Here is a 9,668-nt window from a genome sequence, read left to right on the forward strand (position 1 = left end):
AACAATTTGATATACCTAACTACATCAAATTTTTTGATCTAAGTGCCACAATCGTTCACAGGTTGCCATATAAGGGCATCGATGCCACTCGCTTTCTCTTTTCAATGGGACATGTGCAAATGGGAGCAAGAATGGCGAGAAACAACCCCAAGTCCTCGCGAAGTCCATCCAAATTATACAAAGCATCTACAATCACAGTGAGCATCAGCATAATCTGGTTTCATGAATATGCCCTCTTCCAAGGCCTTAACGGCAGCCCTATATTCCCCTACTCCAAATAAAGCACTCCCTAGCAATTTCAAAGCTCTAGAATGTGTAGGACAAATAATAGAAGCAAATATTCCCACTGATTTCCCCCAGCCTCCGCCTCCTCCAATGCCAACAGAAACTCTTCTTTTGCCTCTTTGTATTTTCCAAGAACATACAAGCAGTTCCTAGCTCTAAAATGCGGCCTCACGTCAGTAGGTTGCAGCTCACAAGCCCTCTTGAAACTAACAAGAGCCTCCTTAAAGAGTTGATGCTCATATAAAACCCTACCAATTGTCATATGCCCATCAAAAGCCACCTCTCTGGACTGTCCTCGATCTGCTCGAGTTCTCAAAACCCCTAATTCCTTGAGAAACGAATCATAGTCATGGTCGAACTCTTCCCAGAAAACCCTCTTCTCAAAAAGCTCTGAAGACATCCCCAATTCTATCGACTAGCCTGCATTAGAATAGGCATCGAAATTGTCAACCTCTCTCCTATGAATTTCCTCACATATTAAGAGGTTCAAAGTATCAAAATTCTCACGAGATAAATTCAAATACTTACCGACTCTCAAACCCCTTCCTCGATTTTGATTGTATAACTTATCACCAACAAATGCTAACGTGCCAGGAACCCTTCAACATTGCCAAATATGTCATTCACTACCGGAACTAGACCACCAAAAAGCATAATAAAGAACAACAAACTCAGAAAATTAATACTGGAAACCTTCTTAGTTCTTCTCACAGCCTTCTTACTCTCATTCTTTTTACTCGTAGCAGGAGGAGGAGGCTGACACATACCACTGGCACTCAGCTGCTGTCTCAGGCCTGCATTCTCAGTCATCACATATGATATCTTACTATTCAATTAAGCAATGGTTGAATGCATACTTCTCAATTTATCCTCAAACTCCTCCACATAATGCTTTTTCCTCTGCCTGGAAAGTTGCGCACTCTCTCTATTCCTCATCAACCTTGCCTTCTTCTTCTCTTCATCCTCATTTAGAGCACAGGAACTCAATTGGGGATTGATGCTTTATAATCTCAAATCCAGGTTTCCTTCATCCAGGTCTTTCTTCCTCTTCGTCATGCAAATTTTCCCTATTTCCTCTGATTTAATCTTCTAATCGACATGACATCGTAATACTCCGCATTAGAAGATGGGCAATTCATTCCCTCAGAGACGCCATGACCAAAATTCCCAAAACCTGAGCCGTGAGACAACGCTGGCTCGCTTGAGAATTCATGATCACTACCACCGCCACCATGCTCTGGGGACAGACAATTTACAATCCTCGGACTTTTTGAGTCCCATCCACCAGAATGGGTTGAAAAACACTCGCTACCTATGGTTCTTAGTTCAGAAGATTGATAGTTTAGAAACTCACCTTCATTAGGGGACTGCTTGCATGAAACCGCAGAGCTTCTGGATCCTGTAGAGCATGCAAAGCTGCAAGCACGAACAGCAGTGCCCTAGAAGCTTCTCGGTTAGCCTGCAAGTCCAACGAATTGGTAGTTTGATCCAAATCTTTGGAGATGAGGAAATCGTCAGCCTCAGAGGAAAGGAAATGACTGTCAAGATCACCAAACGTTAGCTCGAAATCATCATTTTCGTCAAATCCTAAATCCAAGGCCGTGAAATAAATAGGAGGGTCACTAGGGGCGGCATAATTGGCATCATCTGTAGAAACATCATCTTGATGTACAACGTTTGTTGGCTGGTCAAGAACCTCAGTGGTTAAGCAGTATTCCCAAATTGGATCTAAAGAATTTTTTTCTTACATGTACAGCATTTGCTTCTGATTCCTGCATTTTGACTCGGCAATTTGGCTTAATATGGCCCGGCTTTTCGCAACGATGACACACCACTTTCACCTGACAATCTCGTCTAAATGGCCAGGTTTTTACACCTGTAGCAACCTTTAAATGGCTTCTTTGATAACTCTTCACTTCTGAATTGATTCGCATTGCTTGATGAAGGCTTTGAATGAAAATTCTGTCTCCTTTGATCTTTGACATACAACACATCTTCTGACTTTGGGGAAAACTTGTTACGGCTAGTCATTTGCCTAACCAAGGCTTCCTCTGACTTTGGGGAAAACTCGTTGCTACTAGTCATTTGCTTAACCAAGACTTCCTAATTGGAAAGAAGATTCTCCAGTTCAATTACTGTAGGTTGATTTGCCCACCCTTGTATTGAAGAAACAAAGGGCATAAGTTCTTTTCGTAATCCACGAATAAGATAACGCAGTAATCGAGCATCACTCACTGGCTCCTCAACATCTAATTCTGAAATTTCAGAACATAGATTTTTCACTTTCAAGAAGTATTCTTCAATAGAAAAATTACCTTGAGTTACCACAGCCAGTTCATTCTCTAGAAATTGCAATCGAGCTATATTTTTCTTACTGAACAACTTTTGAAGGGTTTCCCACACTTGCTTTAGTGACTTTAAATCATGAACATGATCAATATATTTCTTGCTAATAAGAGTTCGTAAGGTAAATAAGGCTTTTCCACATTTAATCTTCTATTTTTGACGTAATTTAGCATTATGTGGAGTGTCGGCTGGAATTTCTGTGTTATCACCTTCAATTAAATCCCACAAATTTTGTCCCTGTAGATAAGCTTCCATACATGGCTTCCACTAATTGTAATTATTGCCAACAAGCTTTTTCATAGCTACACCCATAGAAGCACTTCCACCATTCATCTCGTTGAGTAATAATTTCAACCGTATCAACTTGGCTCTGATATCAACTGTCACAATATCTCACGCTCAAAAGTGTGAATAAATATGAAATTATTATTACTCAAAAAAGATAATATAGAGACAACTGAAATAATAAACTGTTTTACGGTGGCTTCTGTTTTACTAGGCCGAGCGCTTCTATTTAAACTGAAATAAATCCTATAAATAGCTCCTACAAATACTCACATCAAATACACATTGAATTGACTCCTACTAAAAATGAATGACTTGACTAATTCCATCTAACACACTAATTTTGACATCTCATCTCTCCACCAACCTCTCACAATTCCTTCTCTAAAATAATTCAACCAGCTTGTTTAAAATAATTCAACCAGCTTGTTGTAAAGCCTAACTTACGAACTCCTTTTCTAAAATAATTCATCCAACTACGGCTATCTGTAATTCTTGAAAAAAAATAAAAAATAAAAAAATATATGCAGATATAGTTTCTTGGAAAGGTGAGATCTTATTTAAAGAGTTCAGGAGTCATATTTTACATTTTTTTTTTATCAATGATATTAATTTAGTTGCAATTAGTTAGGTTTGAGATAGAAATTAAATGGCAAGAATTTCTACAGAGTTTTAGTGAATCAATCCGTATCCATTTTTAAAGAAAAATAAGAATCTATTAAAATTAAAAAATTAACCTTCGATCATAATAAATAAATAACAGATAAAGGATAAGGATGATCAAAAAGTATTAAACTGTTAGACACATTTATGTTCATGCAACACAAACAATAGAAAATGAGATCTTAATAAAGAGAATAATATATATAAACATTCCAAAACTCTAACCAACCATGCAAGGTGTCTAATGTCGGCATGAAGTCTTAACACATGGACCATTGTAAAATTGATGTCATAAGCTAACTTAGGTTTGAATTGGATTTTAAAAAAAAAAAAAAAAATTGAACTTTCATTAAAGATAAATTTGTGACACCAGATTAAGCTAATCAGGTAAGTGACCTTACAATCGTCTCGATCAAAAGACTTGTCTTATGTATGACGACACATGTCTAGTGGCCCTTGCACGTGTCATTTATGCTTTATGTTATATTATAAAACGATGATGTTATTGTTAGGATCGCACAACAACGCACACACTCGATCTAGATGAAGACAAAGAACAAGATAGAGAATGCAAGGAGAATATTGGCTAAAGGTTTTGTATTCATAACTTTAAGTATGTACAATAAGAATCAGAGAATACAGAAGGTAAATTTTCAAAGCTCTGGATAATACATGGTCTCGTTTACTATATATAGCTTTACCAGATTTAACCATCTACCATATATAGTTATTTACCATATATAGCTTTACTGGATATAACTTTACCAGATAAGCTTTACTATGTATAATCGTTGACAAAGCTATAAATAAGTATCAAACTCCATAATCTAACAATTCTCCTATTGATCCAGTCAACCAAGAATTTCATTCTCAAACTATCACTGCACCATACCAATTAAGACTTTGCATAACCTCAATTTTCCAACATCAACACATTTTGTCAACATGTCTGCCGGATTCTTTGCACCATCTATCTTCTCCAAACACATATCACCTTCTTCCACTAACCTGCAAGTGAAATGGTATCGTCTTCTAATGTGTTTTGTCCTTGAATGATAGATTGGGTTTTTCACCAACTGTATGGCACTCTGACTATCTGTATAAAGAATCTTCTTACACTGCTTCATGTCTAATTCTTCTAGATAATATGTCATCCATATCATCTCCTTTTCAGCTTCAGCTATTGCCACGTACTCAGCTTCAGTAGATGAAAGAGCGAGATATTTCTGAAGCTTGGACATCCAATTCACTGTTGTTCCATCTATAGTGTAGATATATCTAAATGTGCTCTTGCTAGAGTCTACATCTATACTAAGATCAGCATCCATAAAACCTTGCAGAACTACTTTGTCATTGTCATAACAAGGTGAAGTATTGAATATACCTCTCAGATATCTCAGAAGTCACTTCACAGCTTCCCAATGTTCTTTCCCTGGATTTGTCATGTACTCGCTAACAACTCCCACTGCATGTGTTATATCAAGCCTAGTGCATACTAGCATACATCAAACTCCCAACTGTAGAAGAGTACGGAACTGATGTCATGTGCTCACGTTCCTCAATTGTCTTGGGGGATTGCCCCTTTGACAATTTAATATGATTTGCCAAGGGGGTAGTCTTGGGTTTAGCATCATTCATCTTGAATTTGGACAACACCTTCTCAATGTACTGCTCTTGGGATAGATTTAATGTGCCAGCAGATCTATCTCGAGAAATCCTCATCCCAAGAATCTGTTTCGCTGCACCCAAATCTTTTATCTCAAATACTGAAGACAAGCTTGCCTCCAGATGGTTTATCTCCCTCATACTTGATCCAGCAATTAGTATATCATCCACATACAGGAGTAGAAACACATAAGAATCAGTGTATTTCTTGAGGTAACAACACTGATCATTTTCACTCCTATAGAAACCATTCTTGCAAAACTTCTTGTACCATTGTCTCGATGCTTATTTCAGTCCATACAAGCTCTTATTGAAATTACACATCATGTGCTCCTTGCCTGGAGCTGCAAACCCTTCTGGTTGTTCCATATATATCTCCTCATCTAGATCTCCATGTAAAAATGCCATTTTTACATCCATTTGCTCAATGTGCAAATTCTCCGATGCAACAATACTCAGCAGAATTTGGATAGTAGTTAATTTCACAACAAGAGAAAAGATCTCAACATAATCAATGCCTTTTCTTTGTGAATATTCTTTAACTACTAACCAAGCCTTAAACCTCCTTCTGCCATCATTCTGAACCCCCATTTGTTCAACAGAGCTCTCTTTCCTGTAGGTAACTCAGTCAGCACCCATATATTATTCTTTTCAAGTGAGCTCATCTCATCTCATCATCCATGGCTTGCTCCCACTTGGTTGAATCTTCCACTTGTAGGGCCTCATCAAAGGACTCTAGTTCTACTTCGTCAGTCAGCAACAAATAATATAATGAGGGTGAATATCTATCTGGTGCTTTGATAGTTCTGGATGATCTCCTCAACACCTGCTCAGGTGTAACTTGCTTCACGTCTAGTTCTTCAGCAACAGGATCAGAAGTTTCTTGAGCTTCTGCTGTAACATCACTGGGTGACTTTTCCTGCCACTCAAGCTCAACTCCCACTTGCTTCGTAGTCTCAGAGTTAATCTTCTCTTTGTCCTTGTACAGGACATTTTCCATCAAATGACACATCGTAGTGTCTTAGGATTTTCCTATTCTTGTCATCCCAAAACCTGTACCCGAACATGTCAGAGTCATAGCCAATGAAATAGCATCTCACAGCCTTAGCATCAAGCTTATCTCTCTTCTCTAGATCAACATGAACATACGCAGTACAACCAAAAGTTCTCAAGTGATAGTACTTGAGTTCTTTTCCTGTCCATACTTCTTCGGGCAATTTGAACTTCAAGGGTACTGATGGCCCTCTATTAATCAAATATGCTGCTATGTTCACAACATTAGCCCAGAATGTCTTTGGTAGTCTAGAATGAATCCTCATGCTTCTTGCTCGCTCATTCAATGTTCTGTTCATCCTTTTTGCAATATCATTTTGTCTTGCCTTATTGGGAATTGCTCTTATTAATCTAATTCCCTTAGTTGCACACAATGTTTTAAACTTTGATTTGTTGTACTCTCCTCCATTGTCAGACCTCAGGCATTTGATCTTCAAGCCAATCTAATTTTCAACTTCAACTTTCCACTTCTTGAAGGTGGTAAACACATTTGACTTGTGTTTCAGAAAGTAAACCCATACCTTCCTACTGAAGTCGTTGATGAAGGTGATGTAGTACCTTGATCCACCAAGTGATGAAACTAGAGATGGTCCCCAAATGTCTATATGGACCATTTTCAACTGCACTTTCTTCGGTTCTCTAGCAGCCTTTGTGAAACTAACTCGTTTCTGTTTGCCCATAACACAGCTATCACAAAGACCCATATCAACAGATTTTAAGCTTTCTAAAGCTCCTTTCGCAGTCAGCATCTTCATTCCTTTGATGCTCATATGTTCAAGTCTATTGTGCCATAGACTTGAATTAGAAGCACTCTCAGCAGCAGCAGTCATGTTTATACACTCTGCAGTAGTGTATAAGATTCTGGATTTTATGCCACGTGCAACAACCATAGCGCCCTTCACAATCTTCCACGAACTCTTTCCTAACTCTACTGCATAGCCTGTGCTATCCAACTGACCAATAGATATCAGGTTCTTCTTGAGACCAGGAATGTATCTGACATCTTGTAATGTCCACTGATTTTCTATTGGAGTTTGTATGGAGACATCTCCCTTTCCTTCAATCTCCAAGGCTTTGTTGTCGGCAAGATACACCTTCCCGAAATTTCCTGATTTGAAATTTCGAAACAATTCCTTACTTGGAGACGAATGGAACGATGCATCTGAATCCAAAATCCAAGATTCAGCTGGGTTGTCCACACTAAGGATTAAAGCGTCCTCAGTATCTTCTGTTGTATATATAGAATCATCATCATCTTCAGATTTATGATTGTGCTTCTTCTTCAGTTTTGTACAATCTGTCCGAAAGTGTCCTTTTCCTCCACAGCTCCAACATGTTACGTTGGGTTTGTTTGGAGATTTTACCCAGTTCTTTGATTTTGATCGCCCATGTTAGTTTGAGCTCTTTGATTTACTTCTTCCCCTTCGATCAAGACTAAGAGAATTGCCTGATGAATATCCAATTTTCCGTTTGCGAATACTTTCGCTGAGAACTACATCTTGAATTTCATCAAACTTCAGTTTATTAGATCCTTGGGAACTACTGATTACGGCAACAATAGTATCCCATGACTCGGGTAAAGATGACATCAAAATCAATGCTTTAATTTCATCTTCGAAATTAATTTCCACCGAACTCAATTGACTTACTATCATATTGAATTCATTTATATGATCAGCAACAGATTCACCTTTAGACATCTGTAGATTGAACAATCTCCGCATCAAATATACCTTGTTCATAGCCGACGATTTTTCATACATATTTGACAGCGTCTTCAATAGATCGGACGTTGTCTTCTCCTTGATGATGTGGAACGTCACATTTATGGATAGCATCAACCGGATCAACCCTAAGGCTTGTCGATCCTTGAGCTTCCACTATTTCGTGGTCATGGTATCCGGCTTCACCCCCAAAGGGGTTCGTGAAGATCTTTCTGGTACAGATAATCTTCAATCTGCATCCTCCAGAAACCGAAATCAAATCCATCGAACTTCTCAATTCCAATATTTGAACTTTCCATCTTCACGGATCATGGTGACTTTTGCCTAGCTCTGATACTAGTTGTTAGGATAGCACTACAACACACACACTCGATCTAGATGAACACAAAGAACATGATAGAGAAAATGCAAAGAGAATATTGGCTAAAGGTTTTGTATTGATGACTTCAAGTATGTACAGTAGGAGAGAATATAGAGAATACAGAGAATACAGAAAGTACATTTTCAAAGCTCTACCTAAGGGGATACATATATGGTTCCGTTTACTATATATAGCTTTACCAGATTTAACCATCTACTATATATAGCTATTTATATATATAGCTTTACATATCTTTTGTAATGATCTAAAATAAATAAATAAACGCTTAATATGGGCATTTAATAATATAATAAATATTATTGTTATAATAATTATGAAAAGAAAAAAAAAAGAAAAAAAGAAAAAAAGAAAACAGAGACATCAGAGAAGGGAGAATCTTACCCATATGCTCGGTAAATCGTAAGGTTCTGCAGCGTTTGTTGGGTTAGTGTGCAAACGTGAGGATGGGGGGACGAGTGTGGTGATTTTCAGCCATTCAAGCTCTGAACTTAAGCTGATTTAAGCGGTTGTCGCAAAGGAAACATAGGTTGAAGACGAGCACGTGAGGGACACGCGGGGAGCGTGGGAGTCCGAGAGTGGGAGCGCGATTGTGCGCAGATCAGTCGCATGAGAAAAACATGTCGAGCGTGTACAGGCGCGTGAGGGTGCGTGTGTTGTCATTTTGGCTCCCGGTCTAATAGGAAGAAATTGTATTGGAATACGTTGTTAAACGTACAACCAAGGAAAGAGGAGTTCGAAACCAAATAAGTAGCGTATCGATCTTTGAACTAGTTCTTAACTTGTGTTACAACCTGTGAGTATGTTGTTTACCTGATTAAGAGCTTAGTATGTTAATATGTGTTGTGATGATATTGATTGTCTAGTTGTATATTGTGACTACTTGCCTGTGATGTAAATGTGTTATAAATGATTACTAGAATGTTCTGTGTTGAACATGATAAATGCATGAAAGCATGCAGTAAATGTGAGTATGTTACGCATGTTAATGGAAAGGTTATGACTCTAGGATATGCTTATTGGTTGTTGAGCCATGGCTTATTTATACGAGTATGATAGTCTACTAATTCCCGCGGAGTTCCTGACCAACGCGCTGTGTGCTAAGTCAGGGAGCATGAGTGCTCCTGACTATTGGTGTAACGACCCGGGAAAGAAAGGAAAAAATATATATACATATAATAAAAATAAATAAATAAATAAATCAAATAAAGTAAAAAAAAAAAAAAAAAAAAAAACTCAGTCGCCGGAAAACCCGCGAGTTTTCCGGC

At 38.0% G+C, this 9,668-nt stretch overlaps 1 pseudogene; it reads right to left on the reverse strand.

Annotated features, from left to right (window-relative positions):
• Positions 1-700: 700 nt before the first annotated feature.
• On the reverse strand, positions 701-7,001 carry LOC111450476 (annotated as a pseudogene).
• Positions 7,002-9,668: the final 2,667 nt, after the last annotated feature.

The sequence above is a fragment of the Cucurbita moschata genome, unplaced genomic scaffold, assembly GCF_002738365.1.
Source record: "Cucurbita moschata cultivar Rifu unplaced genomic scaffold, Cmos_1.0 Cmo_Scf00001, whole genome shotgun sequence".
Taxonomy (NCBI): domain Eukaryota; kingdom Viridiplantae; phylum Streptophyta; class Magnoliopsida; order Cucurbitales; family Cucurbitaceae; genus Cucurbita; species Cucurbita moschata.